Raw genomic sequence first — 17,483 nt, forward strand, 5'->3', positions numbered from 1 at the left:
CGGGTCTCTTTGGAGGTATGCTGTTTAAATGATGCATGCATCCTAAGAATCTGGAAGCTGCACCAAAGCTGCCCTCCAGTGCTTAGGAATGGAGTGTGGCTTTGACGCAACCTCCGGACTCTTAGGACCCATGCATCATTTAAAGAGCATACCTCCAAAGAGACCCGAAGCAGCTTTATTTTGGCAGTCTGTAACAGGCCTTGGAGTATCCTGGCCTGTGCAGACTAGACCTATACAACTTCAAATTGCCTGTTTACTTCTGGCAACCCCACAAACTTCATAGGATTTTCTTAGAGAAGAAATATTCAGAAGTGGGTACCTCACTGTGAAAGACAAAGCACAAGGTGGGGCTGGGAAGCAAACCCCCATCATCACTCTGCGATTGCACAGCTGCTTGGGATTTCTTCTTCCAGAGTTCACTAGCCAACTAGACATTTGGCTGAGGTTGCTTAAATAAGTTCAGAGAAAAATTCTGTGCTAATTCCTCACCTTCTGTTGTATTAATTCAACAGAATATACTGGCAACAGCAGGAAGACCCTGTCTGGCTAACCTGTGTGATCATATTTTACCCCTCCTCCAAGGATCTCACAATGGGATTATCTTTTCATTATGTGGTATAGCCTCCCCTCTGTAGTCCCCTTCTGTCATTCAGATGGTTAGATGACCAGCACGAGCTTAGTTTAGGGCAACTGTAGTTTATGATCAGAATCACTAGGCTTGCAGTCCCTAAACAAATGCTTATGCAGGAGCCTGACAGATTCTACCAGATTTGGCTCTCTGTCATTGAAATAGGAATTGTAATATTTTATAGCTAAGGCTTTAGCAAACATTCTCCACTTTCAAACTTTAAATCAAAACTAACCAGCAGTCTTATTGCATCTTAAAGATTAACAGATTTATTGTGGCTAGGGATGTAAAAATCTGACACTCCCACTCTTGTTGCATTTCTCAGAACTGTACCAGCATATTCCTTCTTTCCCAGTTCCACACTAGGTTGTGAGACATTTTTTTCTCCCACTTGTAAGTACTGTTCAAAAATAGTTCTATGTTTTTTTTTTGTCATGTGTTTTATACATTTGTATATGCATTTTTCCATTGATTGAAGTACATTTGATTGCATTTTTTAATGTATACCTGGTTGTGTGCACTATTTTTGTCCAAAATATATCACAAGCCTTTGAAATACAGGTGAAAACACATTGTTGCCAATCTTGAGAAGAGTGAAATGGCTATTTTTGTAGGAAAATGAGAATCTCACTAATTTTTTTTTCCATTCCTAACTGTAGCATTCAATTTTGTGTGCTCCCATCCATATGAAATGGATGAAATGTTATCCCCAGCTGCTACAACAAACTGATATAACTACCCTATGGAATGGCTCAAAACTAGCTACTTCAAAGGGTGGAGTCCCTCCCCGACCAATGAGCTATTTAAACATTTTTCTGTTTTTGTTCAGCACAATTTTCCCCCAGTTTCTGAACTGTTCTGTTTCTATTATTTCTCCTTTATCATTTTTTCTTCCTCTTTCCACTTTGAATGCTACCATAGTGCTTTCACAGGCACAGCCAATCAGAATGGTAAGTAATGACACTACTAAAAGGCAAGCAAAGGTAACATTAATATTTTTGCAGCAAATGCCAGACAGTGGTTGGCTGGCTGGCTGTATCTTAGCTCTTCCTCAAAGATGAGTCACATGATGGAAGCTTTTTTCCCCCCCAGCTTTCCTAAATACTCTTTAAAAATATTCAATAGTTTTTACCTTACCCTACTTTTAATAAAGTTTCAGTCATTTCTGAAAAAGATCCTTTGAACATATGTACATTTGAATTGCTGGTGGTATAGCAGTCACATAGTGGGGCTGCCCTAAAACTAGCCAGGTGGCATTCATATACTCTAAGGGATGAAGGAAGTGAAGACTGGCGCAGTAATGGTCATAAAGTGCTTTGTGGTTTTTAACTTCTATGTAAATTGTTTCAGGTTTTGCTTCACTATTATAGATGGCTGCTCAGAAAGGTGTACTGGGAAGAAGAAGAGCCACCACTGAAATCCCACAGATTTGGAGAGAGAATAGAGACAGCACTTCCTTCCTGCTCAGTTAATTAAAAACCAGCCACGTAGTTGCTAAAGGGTGTTCTAAGGCAGAGATTTTTATTGCTGGAACTCTGCAGAACATAGGATAAGTGAACTGTGAGTTTGGAACCCATGCAAACAAAGAATTAAAAAGAAGCCCCCATCTCATCCTACTCAGGGTCACAGGCTGAGTCAAAACATCCTTCAGCATGAGGTTAATCTTTGCTCAGTTAGAACAGGAGCTGGAGGTGTAGCTCAATGGGGAGCAAGTTTTATTTAGCATCTTGTGAGCAAGTTCACACAACTAGGGAACAGCAGAAATCCCTTCCCTAGAGGAAAATGCTAATTATATATTGATTACACAGGCCTGAGATGAAATTTTTTTCAGTATTATAGTTGTTTGTAATGTATTTGGGGTGCTGAATTTGAAAAACAGAATAAAAATGTTGTACCACATACAAGTCATTCACAAATTTGACATTTTTATCAATTCAGTTGTTACTCAGCTCTGATCACTTGTGGACACTGGTGTAGTGCTTTCTTTTACTGCTTTTGAACTTATTTTTGTGCTTCATATTAGCAAATTAAAGTGTTTTGAGAGTCTGCTAGAAGACTTTAACCCATTTCTTGTTCTTTACAGGATAATTCCTGGTAGGATCATTTCATTCAGTCACATATTACAACATAGAAACATCAAAGCAAGTTGTGAAAAAAGGGTATGTGATGGAACACATCTGAGGTCATTTTTGGATTTAAAACACCAAATTCCTATAACACCAGCATACATTTTCTAAAAAAAAGGTTTTTTATGACCCTCTGTTTTGCAGGCTTGTGATTATTATCAATGTCCCCTTAGCTTACATCCAAAACCGTAATGTGAATCGGGGTGGGTATTGTGTGGCCTTTCAGATATTTTGGAACTTTGACTTGTAGTATTCCTCATTACTGGTACACTGACTAGGACTTGTGGAAACTGAAGTCCAACAACATCTGGAAAGCCACATAATTTTCACCCTGAGCTAGGAGGATACATGTCTCATATATCATATGCAAATTGCTTGCAACATTATTTTATCCTTGCGTTTATAGTTCTCAGAGCAGGGGTAGTGATTTGTGAAGAGCAGGGATGGTGATAGCTGTTACCCTCCAGAGGCTGAATTGAAAGATAGCTGTGTTAGTCTGTAGAATCAGTACAGAGAGAGATCTTGTCACACCTTTGAGACTAATTGAAAGAAATTGGCAGCATGAGCTTTCGTAGACTTTAGTCTACTTTGTCATCTGACAAAGAGGTTGTTAGACTTCAGCCTCTACTATGCCTGTCCATTGGCCACTCTGCCTGGGAGTGATATAAGTTAAGAGTTCAGCAACCTCTGGAGTGTGACAGATTGCATACCTCTCACTTAGAGCATTCTCACAGAAACTCTGATGAAAGCAAATGGAATGAAAAGGCATGGTGCACAAAAAGGAGACACTTTCCACAAACAGCAATGTGGGAAAAGCATAGTACTTTGTTTTATCGGATACCTTATGGCAACTTTCTCCAATATCGTGCCTTCTGGATGTTTGGGACCAGCCAGCACAACTAGTGGCCGTGGATCACAGGGGCTGGAGTCCAAAACTATCCACAGGCACCAGGTTGAAAGTGGATGTCTTATGGATACTACAACTCAGGGTTCCACAAAGGAACATTCAGTAGGCCTCCCAATCTCACTACTTCCTTGTTTTGTGGCGTATGTTACTCTGCTTTTTACCCATTTTGATATGTAGAAATATTTGGTATTTATATCAAGCGCAGTGTAGTGGGACTAGTACAACATGAGCTTGTGGTATAAATAAGAGAAATTATTCTGGATGCTCTTGTAAAGTAAAAAAGAAAAACAACTTACATTGTTTTTACAATCCTCTGCCCCATCCCGGATTCGCCCCTTTTCACTTGCTGCCCCTCACTCCTGGAACCTTCTTCCCCCACAAGCAAGAGCCATCACTTCTTTAACCAGCTTCAAAACGGAGTTGAAAACCATCCTGTTCAGAGAAGCCTTCCCAGGCATTGCATAATTGTCGCTTACTATTTGATGTTCTTGTGGTGCCTGTTTATTGAACCATTTCCTGTATTGCTATGTACTGTATATGTTTTATCCTACTTGAGAGTATGTATTTTCCCTGGAAAATGATTAACCATCCATTATGAAGCCTCGCCCTCCCTCCAGTCCATCTCTCTTGGTCCAGGCCTTGGAGGTAGAGAGGGACTGCTGGACCTCTTACCCTTTCCCTCCACCACTCCCTTCTCCTTCTGTGTCTTGTCTTTTTAGATTGTAAGCCCGTGGGCAGGGAATCGTCTAACTAAAAGATTGTATGTACAGAGCTGTGTAAATTTACAGCGCTTCATAAATAAAGGTTAATAATAATAATAATAATAATAATTTATTGTCTGAAGAAATCCATCTCAGGATAGTAAAGGAGATAGGGAAAAGAAGCTAACCTAAACTTGGTTAGAAGAGCCCCTAAAATCTGGCTGTCACATTGTTGGGATTGGAGCATCATGGATGCTCTTTCCAGACAAGGAAAACAAAGATACTAACTTCTTGAGAGAAGGGGGAAGTGATATTTGCAACTAAGAAGGAAGCAAAAGGCTTGAGTACATAGACCAAAGAAAGATACAAAAATGGAGGGGGGGGCTGGAACTATTTAGACTCTCCTTTCTCATTAATCATTTTATACAAGCATTGATACCTCTTTGCTTCCAAAACACTTGTTAGCTTTGAGGCACAACTCGGCATGCTCGTATGGCTTTAATGCTCTAAACTGTTTAGGATCTCCTCCCATATTGTGCTATCTGCATCAGAATATCATCTACACCACCAAGGCATAGTTGTCAGGCAAAAAAGCACCTTTCCTGCGACAGCACCCAGAATGCAAAATGCCTTAAGAGATCTGCCTCATGCTATTGTTGATACTTTTCTATTGCCATTTGAAAATCTTTTTGTTGTTGTTTATTCTAGCATTTGACTATATCTGAGCCTGAACAACCTCACAGGGCTGTTGTGAGGACAAAATGGAGAAGAAGGAAGATGTGTACACCACCCTGAGATCCTTGGAGGAAAAGTAGGATGCATATGTAATAAGAATATAAGCAAAGCATCCCATACAGGTAATCAAGTGAGGAATGGCCATCTCTTGACACATAACCCCCAGATACTCTATAGCACCCCCACAAGAAAGGAAACATACCACACTAAAAAAATGATGGTCGGTGTGTACCTGTCCTGAGAGTGACTGTTTGCAGACAGTCTATATTTGTCTTGCCAAGTGATGACAAACTCTTGTTTGGATTGCAATTGTAATATGCAGAGATGCCAATGATTGCATTTCTATCCTAACTGCTAAGCTATGGCATTAGGTACACCAGAGGAGGCATTGTAGAAGAGTGCCTCCTTTCTGTAGCACTCTTCTACCTTCCCTGTAGGGCAGATATGAACTGGGTTAAGTGCATAGCTTTGGAAGTGTTCCTTTCTTGAATTGCAACTTTTGGAATCTTTCAGTTGGGATGGCCAACCTCAAGAAACGTCCAAACTCTAGTTAAGTGCCATTATCACAGTGTTGTCATCATCTGCACATCCTTGGAAGCAGGAACAGGCAGTGGTGGCATGTGTCTTGGCTGACAAATTCTATTCAGTGTTATAATCTGAACCTGTCTACTTGAACAGAACAAAAACAAAGTTGTGTAGCATGCCAATGTTACTATTATTGGACTGGCTTGTTGAAGAGCCTACATTTCCACTACTGTTGTCACCTAAAAGTCTTGTGCTACTGGACACATCTATCCTCTTTGCTCCCTCTCCATTAGGGACCAGTGTATGGCCACACCCTGGCTACCTAGTGACACAGTGCCCTCTCCTGGACAGATGACAAAGCTGCTTCACTAGGTTGCTCATACAACACCTTTGCTATGGCTTGACAGAGACAGCCAGTGCAGAGATTTGTTTTATTTGGAATATTTACACACTACCTTTCAATCAAATTATTCTCAAGGCAATTGGAGGCAACAAACTACATCAATACAAACTCCCACACATATAACATTCACATAATCCAGCAGTCCCTGAACCTGTGGCTGAGGGATGGATGAGATCAGAATAGGTTGCTTTCATTCAGATCTGTAGTCCCAGGGAAGAGGCAGTTGGAACAAAGACCTCTTTCTAGAAAGGAGGAGATAATCAGCTTCTTCCAGATCCTGCTTCTCTGGTTAATGGATGGGGCCAGGCTGGCCTTCTTCTTTCTACAATGTTCTTTATGAAACCAACAGGTTTAATGCTCAAATGGCTTCTGGCCCTTTGGTTAATGGAAGAGCCCAGGATGTCTGTTCCTTCAACTCACAACTGCAGTTAGAGCCTACTCTTCTTTCTGGTAGGGTTTGGAAAAGCAATCCCTTCTAAGGCTCCTTCTCTGGCTAGTAGCAATAGCAATAGCAAGTACATTTCTGTACCGCTTATCAGTGCACTTAAGCACTCCCTAAGTGGTTTACAAAGTGTAAGCTAATTGGTCTAACATTCTGGGTACTCATTTTAGTAACCTCGGAAGGATGCAAGCCTGAGTCGAGCTTGAGCCCTTTTGCTGGTATTGAACTCTCAACCTTATGGTTTGTGAGTGAATGGCTGCAGTACAGGCATTTAACCACTGCACCACCAGGGCTCTTCTAGTAGATGGACCAGGCTGGTCCTCTTCGCACTTTGACATGATCGGATCTAGGAGGCAGGTCTGCAGGCCTCCCATACAGTGGCCCTATGTTTGCTCATTTTGAGATCACTCAGGGACCTTTCAAAAGAGGACAGAAGAATCTAAGAAGTTGTTGTGTGCCTTCAAGTTGACTTATGGCGACCCTGAGGCAAACTTGTTATGGGGTTTTCTTGGCAAGATTTGTTCAGACAAGGTTTGCCATTGTCTTCCCCTGAGGCTGAGATAGTATGACTTGCCCAAGGTCACCCAGTGGGTTTCATAGCTGAGCTAGGATCAAACCCTGGTCTTCAGAGTCGCAGTCCAGACTATGCTGTGCTTGCTCCAATGTACACATTGTACACTCCATTTTTAGAAATGTCCTTTGTGAAAGGCAGAACATGACAAAGTTATTTTTGTACTACAGGATCCAGTAATATATAGCTAAGATATGCACTCCAAAAAAGTAACTTTCCTGAGCTCGGGCTCAGGAACAGTTCTACTGGCATGAAATACATCAAGGGTGGTCAGTCTGTATACTGTTATGGCTTCAGGCTGCTGTATCTGGCCAATAACCTGTGTTGCTTCCAAAATGCTCCCCATGGCCCAGGCATTATAGTCTTTCTGTTCTCTCTCCAGCATTTCACTCCCATCACAGCTGCCTGTTCAGCTGATCTATACTGCTACCATTCTCCTTCAAAGAAATCATAGATTTTTTTAAAACACACACACAACTGCAACAAATCTTTTTGACTACAACTGAATGGGGCAGTTGGAAATGGAGGGGAATGGGGAGAGAAGGGGACTAGCTGTGTATTCTGGAAGTCCCTCTACCCCACCACCCCCAGCAGCCCCCCCCCCCATGCCTGGTTAGGCACTCACATGCTTCTTTTTTCCCCAGCCTTCTCCCTGCTGAAGAATTATGTAGCATGAAGGAAGCAGGCGCCACCATCTTGAACTGAGAGTGAACTTTGCTTTCTACATATAAATACAGATAGCAATCACACCCCAATCAGCGTGCAGGCTTCAGGGCATCGTCTCAGCAACTCTAACTTTCCCATTACGATAATGTGATTTTCACTCAGTCTGTAATATCACCAGCCATGAATAAAACAACTGGCTCCCCCCCCCCTTCCCCATGCACTTTCTCTGTCTTTCACTCCCCTCACATTCTTTGCATACTAATGACAGCTCAGCAGCACTCAGACACCAGAGAGTTGTTCTGGCTTTACCTACCCCAGATGGAGAGAAGGGCGTCATCTGCCAGCACTGCACATCTCACCTGGAGCCAGCTTAGAGATGACTGAAGAGCAGCAGGGCAGACTGGATGAGCCCAACTGTGAAGCTTTTTTTTTCTTTTCTTTAAGTGATTACTTCTAGTCTTTTTTTTTTCCCCTTCAAAGTGCTGGCTTTGGCACTTTCTCTCCCTCTTCTCCTCTCTTACTTGTATCCAACCTTTCTAGAGAGATCAAGATGGCATCTGCGCAGACAATCCTGTTTCCTTCAGTACGCCTCACGGAATTAGACTAGACAATGGTTATTCTAAAGAATTCCTAGCATTGGGAAGGAAGAGTTTCCTGTCACATGTGGCATAGATATTATTTTAAGAGGGGGGGTTGCCATACAAGGGCAGCAAATTATTTTGTTTATTCATTATATTTTTACGCTTTCCTGCTTTCAGCAGCAAGATGGGCTTTGGACAGAAGGAAATCCATGAGAAGCTAGTGTGGCATACTGATCTGAGTGATCAGCTGTGACTGTGCAAAACAAGGTTCAATCCCCACTCGGCCATGGAAACCTACTGGGTGACCTTGGACAAATCACACTCTCTCAGCCTCAGGGGAAGGCAAGCCTCCTCTGAACAAATCTTAGAAAACTCCATGATAGGGTCGCCATAAGTCAGAAATGACTTGAAGGCAAATAACAACAACAACAATAACAACAACTATCCATGAAGGCCCAGAACTGGTTCTATCCCGGAGGGCCCAGAACTGGATTTATTTCCAAGGACTCATGATTCTTGTATTTCATCTGTGTAACATTCTGTTGTTGCTGTGTGCCTTCACGTCATTCCAAAGTTATGGAAGCCCTAAAGCAAACATATTTTGCACTTTTCTTGCCAATATATGTTCAGAGAAAGTTTGCTGTTGTTTTTCTCTGAGGCTGAGTGTGACTTGTCCAAGATCACCCAGTGGTTTCCATGGCTGAGTGGGGATTTGAACCCTGATCTCCTGGAGTCCTAGTCCAGCACTCAAACCACAATGCTTCGATGGCTAGCATATACCTTCACCCAAGGTAAAACAATTCTTCTTTAATTTGGACTGAATTCGCATGTTTTACCTCTATACCACCAAAATGTTCCTGATGCAAAAACAGGGAGACTTCTTGAGAAATCCCTTGTTCTCTACCTGCAAAGAGCCCTGTGACCTCACTGGAATAGAGACACATTGGATTGCAAAAGAGGGGTCCCTGCTGAGATGCAAATGGACTTTAAATTTCATGGACTTTGAAAATCTCCCTATTACTGCATAGCCAGAAGCTGGAGGAGCCTGCCTGCAAAAGATATCCTCCCCAGTATACGATCTTTGCTAAAGACTGAAACAACATGTAGGCATCTGACTAACATCCCCAATTGTTTTTTCCCTCCTGTTTGGTTTGTAACATCTTGCCTGATGAAGAAGTCCATGGAGCTTCAAAAGCTTGCAACAAGTATATTGTGCATTTCTGTTGGCCAATAAAGGGATCACTGGTGGATATTTGTTTGGATTCCATGGAGTAGGGGTACTTCTTTCAGCATAATTTCCTTCCAACAGACAGTAATATAATGATATAGACAGCATGATCCAAGCCTCATTTCTCGTGGTATATGTATATCCTATATAGCTACAATCTTATATGCCATTAAAGAAGATTCTCTTTTAATTCTCAAATTATTTTTTCAATATTTCTGAGATTACATATGACCCAAGCAGTAGTTTTTCTTTTGTTGTTCATGCCCTCAAGTTGACTTCAACCTTTAGTGACCCTATGAATGAGAGGTCCTCATGTTGCCCTGTGTATTCCATGTATATTCAGGTTTTGTGGCATCAGAAACTGGTATGCGGTCTTCCTCTTTTCTGTCCTCTTCCTCTTTTCCTTTAATTTACCAAGCATTATCATCTTTTCTAGTGAGTCATTTCTTCTCATGATATGGTCAAACTACGACAATCTCAGTTTAGTCATCTGTGCATCCAGTGAGAGTTCAGGCCTGGTTTGCTCTAGAACCAATTCATTTCTCTTTTTATCATTCCATGTTATCTGCACAATTCTTCTCCAGCACCATATTTTAGATATGTTTTTATTTTCCTCCTATCAGCTTTTTCACTGTCTAGCTTTTCACAACTATACATAGAAATGATAATATTATGACATGTACCATCCTAACTTTAGTATTCTGTGATATATCTTTACCCTTCAGGATCATGCCTAGTTCCTTCATAGCTGCCCTTCCTAGACCCAGTCTTCTTCTGATTTCTTGTCTGCAGTCTCAGCTCTGATTAATGACTGAGCCCAGGTGTGGAAAATTTTGAACTATTTCAATGTCTTCTTTGTCTGCTTTAAAATTATGTAGATGGCTTATACAGTAGTCACTATTTTTGTTTTCTTAATGTTCACCATAAGGTTGCAAGTTGAATACCAGCAAAAGGGCTCAAGCTTGACACAGGCTTGCATTCTTCTGAAGTTGCTAAAATGAGTACCCAGATTGTTGGGGGCAATTAGCTTACACTTTGTAAACTACTTAGGGAGTGCTTAAGTGCACTGATACGCAGTATAGAAATGTACTTGTTACTTGCTGCTACTTTGCACATTCTACTTTGACTTTCTTCAATAATCTTTCCAAATCTTTGCTATTTTCTGCAAGTAGTATTGTCGTCTAAATACAGAGCCTGAATAGAGATACAGTGGTTCCTCCACATTCACATAGGACCTCCATGAATGTGGTAAAACTGCAAATAAAAAAAAAGTATTCTTTTTACCTAAGGTAACACCTCTCTAGGAATCTCTAAGTTCCTCCAGTGCAACTCTGTGGTCCAACATCTGCCAAAAATTGATCATAGATAGAATCATGCTGGTGGACCTAGAAATGCCTAGAGAAGTGTTTTCTCTAGGATCTGCTAGGTTTTCCAGCACAACTCTATGGTCATCTTCTGGCAGATCTGCACTTGAGGACCTAGAGATTCCGAGAGATAACATATTAATCAAAACCGTAAATAATAAAATCCACAAAAGTTAAAGCTGCAAATGTGGAGGATCAACTATATATTAGATTGTTGATGTTCCTTCCTTCAATTTTCATGCCTCCTTCCTCCAAGTCTAATCCTGCCTTATATATTATATTTTCAGCATACAAATTAAACAGGATGATAAAATACAGCCTTTTCTGACCCCATAGCCAATTAGAAAGCATTCTGTTTCTCCATATTCTGGTCCTAATATAAGCCTCTTGTCCAGAGTATAGGTTGTGCATTATTTTGTGCATTTTCTGCTTCCAATTATGTAGTCTATTTGATTTCTGTGTAGGCCTTCAGGTGATGCCCACATATACAATTGCTTCTTGAGTTGCTTGAAGAATGTGTTTGAAATGAACAAATCTGTGACCTTACGGGATTCATTGTCAGTTTCCTTCATTTTTTGAACCCAGGCCAAATTTTCCTACAATCTTTGATTCTGTTCTGGTTCCTATTTTTCCATCCCAGTTGCCTATGATTAGCAGGAAGTCCTGTTTTAGTGTGCGATAGGGTTGCCATAAGTCAGGACCTCCAAATTGGGACAAATGTAGGACAAATTTTACCTAAAATGTAGGACATATTTTTAAATGGAGGACACATGGAAAATTTTGATAGTTTTTTTAAAAATGTTAATATAAATGCATGTTTCTTAGGCATGATCAAAATGGAGGACATTTGGGCATTATTCCTAGACAGATGGCAGAAATGTACTTCCCTTTCTGGCCAACCCCCCCCCCCCCCCATTCCAAACAGCACATTTGAGCATTGAACATGGCTTTATTTAACATGGCCTCTTGCATATTTCAGAGGCTTATTGCATAACCAAACTCTTTGGGTTTCACACTGAACATGGGTTCAGGTGGCTATGCATATTTAACATGTCACGGTGGTTTAACAAGAAGTGGATTTGCCCTCGGATTTAACTGTACTTCTTAGAAGTGTGTACTTGGTCAAGGGACTTTGGTTTTTCTTCACTGCACATGAGTTTGTAAAAATCAGAGCAACTTACATTGGCCATGCCTCAGAAGCTGACTGATATCATCATCATCATCATCATCATCATCATCATCATCATCATCATTGTTAAAACAAAGCAGACATGTACAAATGGAATGGAAATCCTCCTCCTCCTCCTCCTCCTCCTGCTAGTCTTCTTCCTCTTCCTTTTCCTCCTTCCTCTCCTTCCTCTCTCCTCCTTCCTCCCTCTTCCCTCCTCCTTCCTTCCTCCTCCCTCCTCCTCCTCCTCCTTCTCCTTGCTGGACCCTGGCTGGCCCACATGGGGAGCCGATAGAGGAGGAGCTCCTCCTCTTGAGGCTGGCTGGTCAATGGGGGCGGACTGGAGCTCCAACAGCCCGCCCCCTGCCAGCAGCCATTGGCCAGCCAGCCCCAGGAGAAGAAAATCCTCCTACTTAGACCTGTGCGCAACCCTGTGAGAGCGCGCAGGGCTAGGAAGGTGCCGGCCGCGTTGGTGGTGGCTGCGGCGGCGGCGACATGTGGCGCATGGTGTGTGCGGCACAGCGCAATGCCCACTGGAGCAGCCGCACGCAACGGCCAGTGCAGCCGCTGCCACAGGCGCCAGCCGCAGCAGCGGACCTGGGGTAAACCCGGGTCCAGGAACGAACTGAGACGGGGCACCCCCGCCCAGTTCAAAAGTGAGATTATCCCACCTGGGGGCGGGACATGGCAACCCTAGTGTGCGATCAACTTCTTCTTGGAATCCCCCACAAATTTCTCAATTTCTTCTTCTTTTGCTTCTGTTGTTGGAGCATAAACTTGAATATTATTTTAATAGGTTTTTTTGCTGAAGTTTTATTGACATGATTTGATCAGACTTTGCATTATATCCTTTGACTGCTTTTGCTACGTCTCTCCTAAATATGAATGCCACTCCATTTCTTCTTAGATCTTAATTTCCTGAGTAAAACACTATGTAATTATCTAACTCAACACATCCCATTCTTGTCCACTTTAGGCCACTCACCCTAATATTGAAATCTTTATGCTTTCCATTTCTTGTTTTTCTATGTCTAGCTTCCCCTGAGTCATGCTTCTCACAATCCATGTTCCTATGAGTTGTGCAGCTCATGTTATAGCTGAACATCCTTTCATCTTGAGTTCAGTTATGTCATTAGCTCCATCACTATTCCTAGTTATCCTCCACTCTATCTTAGTAGCTCACTGAATTTGTCCTAACATTTTCTCTTGTTTCACTTGGACTGTCTCATCATTGGGTTTCCATGGTAAAAAATTCAAAAGGGGGTTTACCAGGCTTCCCTCTTCACAGTACTATCACACATTAGTGTGTGGGTGTGATAGTACTATGTCTCTGAACACCATTGTCTCTGAAAGATCCTCCACCAGTATCACCCCTATCTACTGCTTCTGCCCATTAGCTGTTTGGGACATTTAGTCTGTCTTCTCAGCAAAAGCCTTTCACCCCTCTGCCACCATACCATACTCCCAATGAGACAGTATACCCATATGCATGTGTGTACTGTATGAATACGTGAACTAGATGTTTGCTCACTTATTTTAGGTCTCCAAATCCTATCAGCAGCATTGGTTTCAATTCTCCCTAGGAACTGACACCAGCTATACCTCTGAAAATAGTTACAGTTTGTGGCACTAGATTTAGCCAAATGGAATGGAAATTACCATTTTAAAACCATACTTGTCAACTCAGGATTATACTCCATGAATCTAACAAAATGGACTCTCATCTATGAATGTTTCTGCCACAATAATTAATCCATTTTTAAGGTGCCAAAAGAAGATGCTTTGTTGTTTTTGCTGCAACACACAAGCACAGTCACCCTTTTGGAACTTAAAAAAAAATCTGACATCCGGAAGCCTGAGTATTAGTCAAAGTACATTTTCACAGTTCTATAGAGGATCCTGAGCCAGAAATATGCTTGATGTTGTTCTCTAATGCTACTTCTGATTGGTTCCAGCAAATATCACAAGAGCTGAACAATGTAGGTCCTAAAGAAGCTTTGTGTGCCATTTTACAGTGAGAACAGTCCTATATTTGAAAGGCTCTTCAATGATCGTCCTTTATTTGAAGGCACCTACTACTTTGGTGCTGCCCAGTTTAAAGATAAAGAACTGTAAGAAGGAAGAACAAAGAACATGAAATTACTCATAGACAGTAAACACCCAGACAGCAGATTGAGCAGGCATACAGGCACCTGGTCACAGTCTTCTTTGCCATGGTGAGAAATCTTGTATGCCCATTTAAATTATAGTAATTGTTTCTCAACTTGCACATTTCTGTGTAAATTAGTATATGGAACTGCTGTGCAAATCTGTGCCCCCTCTTTTTGATAATGTATTGATAATGTATTTTGGCAAAATATATGTGGCAACCTCAATAAAAATGCAAATGCAAGGACATAAATTTCCATAAATAGCTTCAAATATGATCGAAGCCTCAGTTTTGTCCCTCATGGCAATGGGTTTGTAGCCTAGGATGCTAACCTCCCCTGCAAAAACCAAGTAAAATGTTGTTTTTTCCCCACACCGTTATTGAGATTAATTACCAAGCCTGAATTCTTCAGAGGCCCTTGCTCTTTTCAGAAGTATATAGATAGAGTCAAGGTAAATTCTATTGTGTTTAGTGGATGCATAGAGCACACTGCACACAAAAGCCTTAAAATTCTTTTTATGCTGTGATCACATACAAAGTGGTCATAAGCTATTAGCTGCAATGGGTTGTTTATGAAATTTTGAATCACTCTTATCATTCTTTCTTTGCCCTAGCAATTATTTGATGTCTTTCATAAAAGTGAGCTGAAAAATGGGAGTACATGACTCAGTAATTTCTCAGGTGTGTTTATGCCCAAAGGTCCAAGCATTTTCCCTTCCTTGAACACCATTTTGTTTTAATAATGCATAATGTTAGCTATATGTGTCATAGCATCACTTTAGGAGCTCATTCCTGATGTTCTGTGTGCTGTGATTGGTAAACAGTTTTGTCTGGGAGGATGGTTTAGACAAAGAGCAACATTTACATTTTTCTAGAAGGCTATTATCTTCAGGGAGTGCCAATGTACTTTTCCCCTCATCCATGGAAAGACACCTGTGGAGGAAAGAACCTGAAAACCATTTCACTAGAATACAAAAATCTATGGGCATTTTACAGGTATTATCAATGAGCAGAAATGGGAAAGAAGCTTACATCCTCTGTGTGCGTGGGCATTTCTGAAAAAACTGGATAAAGTTTTCCTTTTCCATGGGCATTCTTGCCCAAATGTGGGAATAAGACTTGATTGCTCATTATATTATCACAAATAGCTTTACAAGTCCTGTTTCTTGCAGATAAGCCTTACTGAAATTAGCAATGGAGTCAGGCAAGACTACATTCTATCATCCTTTTTGTTCCACACAAAGAGCAAGTTTAGACTCAGAGGAAGGAAGAGTTAAAATACGAGGGAGAAACATCAACAATCTAAGATATGCAGATGACACCATACTACTAGCAGAAAACATCACAGACTGGAAAAAATTACTAAGGAAGGTCAAAGAAGAAAGTGCAAAAGCAGGTTTAACACTGAATATAAAGAAAACAAAAATAATGAGCATGGAGGTTCTATGTAAATTCAACCTAAACAATGAGGAAATCCCTGTTCCTGTTGGTTTTGCTGGACCTCTCAGCAGCCCTTATACCATTTATCATGGTATCCTTCTATGTTACCTCACTGGGATGAGACTTTGGAGGCATTGTTTTGCAATGGCTTCATTCTTTCATGGAGGAAGGTGGGGCTGGGGGCCTCCTGTTTTGGACTCCTTCGCTATTGGCGTGTGGGATCCCACAGAGCTCTGTTTTGTTCCTCATGCTATTTAACATATACATGAAGCCACTAGATGAGGTGATTCAGAGTTCTGGGACCAGGTGTCACTAGTGTGCAAATGATACCCAGCTATATTAATCTTTTCCACCTAATTCCTAATAAACTGTTTCTGTGTTAAACCAGTGCCTGGCAGCTGTAACAGACTGGATTAGGACAAACAAGTTGAAGCTTAATTCATACAAGACAGAGGTGCTCCTTCTCAGTTGTAAAGGCAGATCAGGGAATAGGGATTCAGTCTGTGTTGGATGGGGTTACATTCCCTAAGAAGATGCAGGTCTGCAGCTTGGGTATACCTCTGGATTCAGGATCAGCACTGATCCTGGATGCTCAGGGTTACAGTAGCCAGAATTGCATTTGCGCAGTTAAAGCCAGTCTGCCAACTGTGCTCGTTCCTTGGTTTACTGAACTTGTCTAAAGTAACACATGCCTTAGTTATACCCTGGTTGAATTATTATATAGTCGTTCCTTGCTAGACACGGGGATCCACTCCGGACCCGCTCCCCAGTGGATAGCAAAAACGTGAGACCTTACGTCCCATTCTTTTCAATAGCCATGCATGCACATGCACCCATTGAAAAAGCCAGGTTTTGCCATCTGCGGAAGTTCAGAGCTGTAGATGGCAAGTCTGTGGTTGGTGTGGGTGCACTGTAATGCACTCTATGTGGGCCTGCCTTTGAAGACTGTTTGGAAGCTTCAGTTAGTTCAAACAGCTGTTGCCAGATTACTAATGGGTGCTGGTAACAGACAGTACACAACTTCCTTGTTGCAATCGCTCCACTAACTGCCAGTCTGTTTCTGGGCACAATTCAGAGTGCTGGTTTTGACTTATAAAGCCTATATGGCTCAGGCTCAGGCTATTTGAATGACGGTATCTTCCCATATGAGCCTGCCTGAGTTCTAGGATCTGCAGAGGAAGCAATTCCACCTTCACAGGCATAACTGGTAGGAACACAGGACACCTTCTTTGTGGCTGCTCCAACACTTTGGAACTCCTTCCTTAAGGAGGTTAGGATGGTTTCAATTCCTTTTGATGACAGGTTAAGACCTTTATTTCCCAGCAAACCTTTTGAAACTGACTTTAAAAATTAAAATGAAAGACTTTTATGATGCTGTACTGTTTTTATTCCATTTTAAAATAAAATTTTAATTGGTCTTAATTCTGATTTTTTTAAAAAAATACTTTTTAAAAACTTGGTGTGTGTGTGTGTGTGTGTGTGTGTGTATCTCTATTTGCATTTTACTGTATTGTCTCTTTTTATAAGCCTCCTTGGAGTTTATCAAATGGGAGGAATTTCTCTTGAATTCGAATGAAAAGAAAGTGGGACCAGAACGCATTCACTTAAAGTTGCTAGTTTAGCGCAATTATGTGAATGCGCATTGCGTTCGAACTGGCTTTCCATTGCCCGAAAATAGTATGCCATTGCCCGAATTTGCGTGTGGCAGTCTATCACGCAATAACATGAAACCCCATGATTGTGTTCGGACTGGCTTCCCATTGCCCGAATTTGCATGTAGTGGGTTATCATGCAATAATGTTAAACCCCATGATTGCATTCAGATTGCCATCGGATTATACTTCCAATT

The 17,483-nt window shown here is 41.4% G+C and overlaps 1 long non-coding RNA gene across 3 annotated transcripts in view; it reads right to left on the bottom strand.

Annotated features, from left to right (window-relative positions):
• Positions 1-8,277, bottom strand: part of LOC121924856 — a 52,898-nt gene extending 44,621 nt beyond the window's left edge. For all 3 annotated transcript variants that reach the window (XR_006102741.1, XR_006102742.1, XR_006102740.1), the window contains exon 1: positions 8,018-8,277. This is a non-coding gene — a long non-coding RNA (uncharacterized LOC121924856). The remainder of the gene's footprint in view (positions 1-8,017) is intronic.
• Positions 8,278-17,483: the final 9,206 nt, after the last annotated feature.

Source organism: Sceloporus undulatus, chromosome 3, assembly GCF_019175285.1.
Source record: "Sceloporus undulatus isolate JIND9_A2432 ecotype Alabama chromosome 3, SceUnd_v1.1, whole genome shotgun sequence".
Lineage (NCBI taxonomy): Eukaryota > Metazoa > Chordata > Lepidosauria > Squamata > Phrynosomatidae > Sceloporus > Sceloporus undulatus.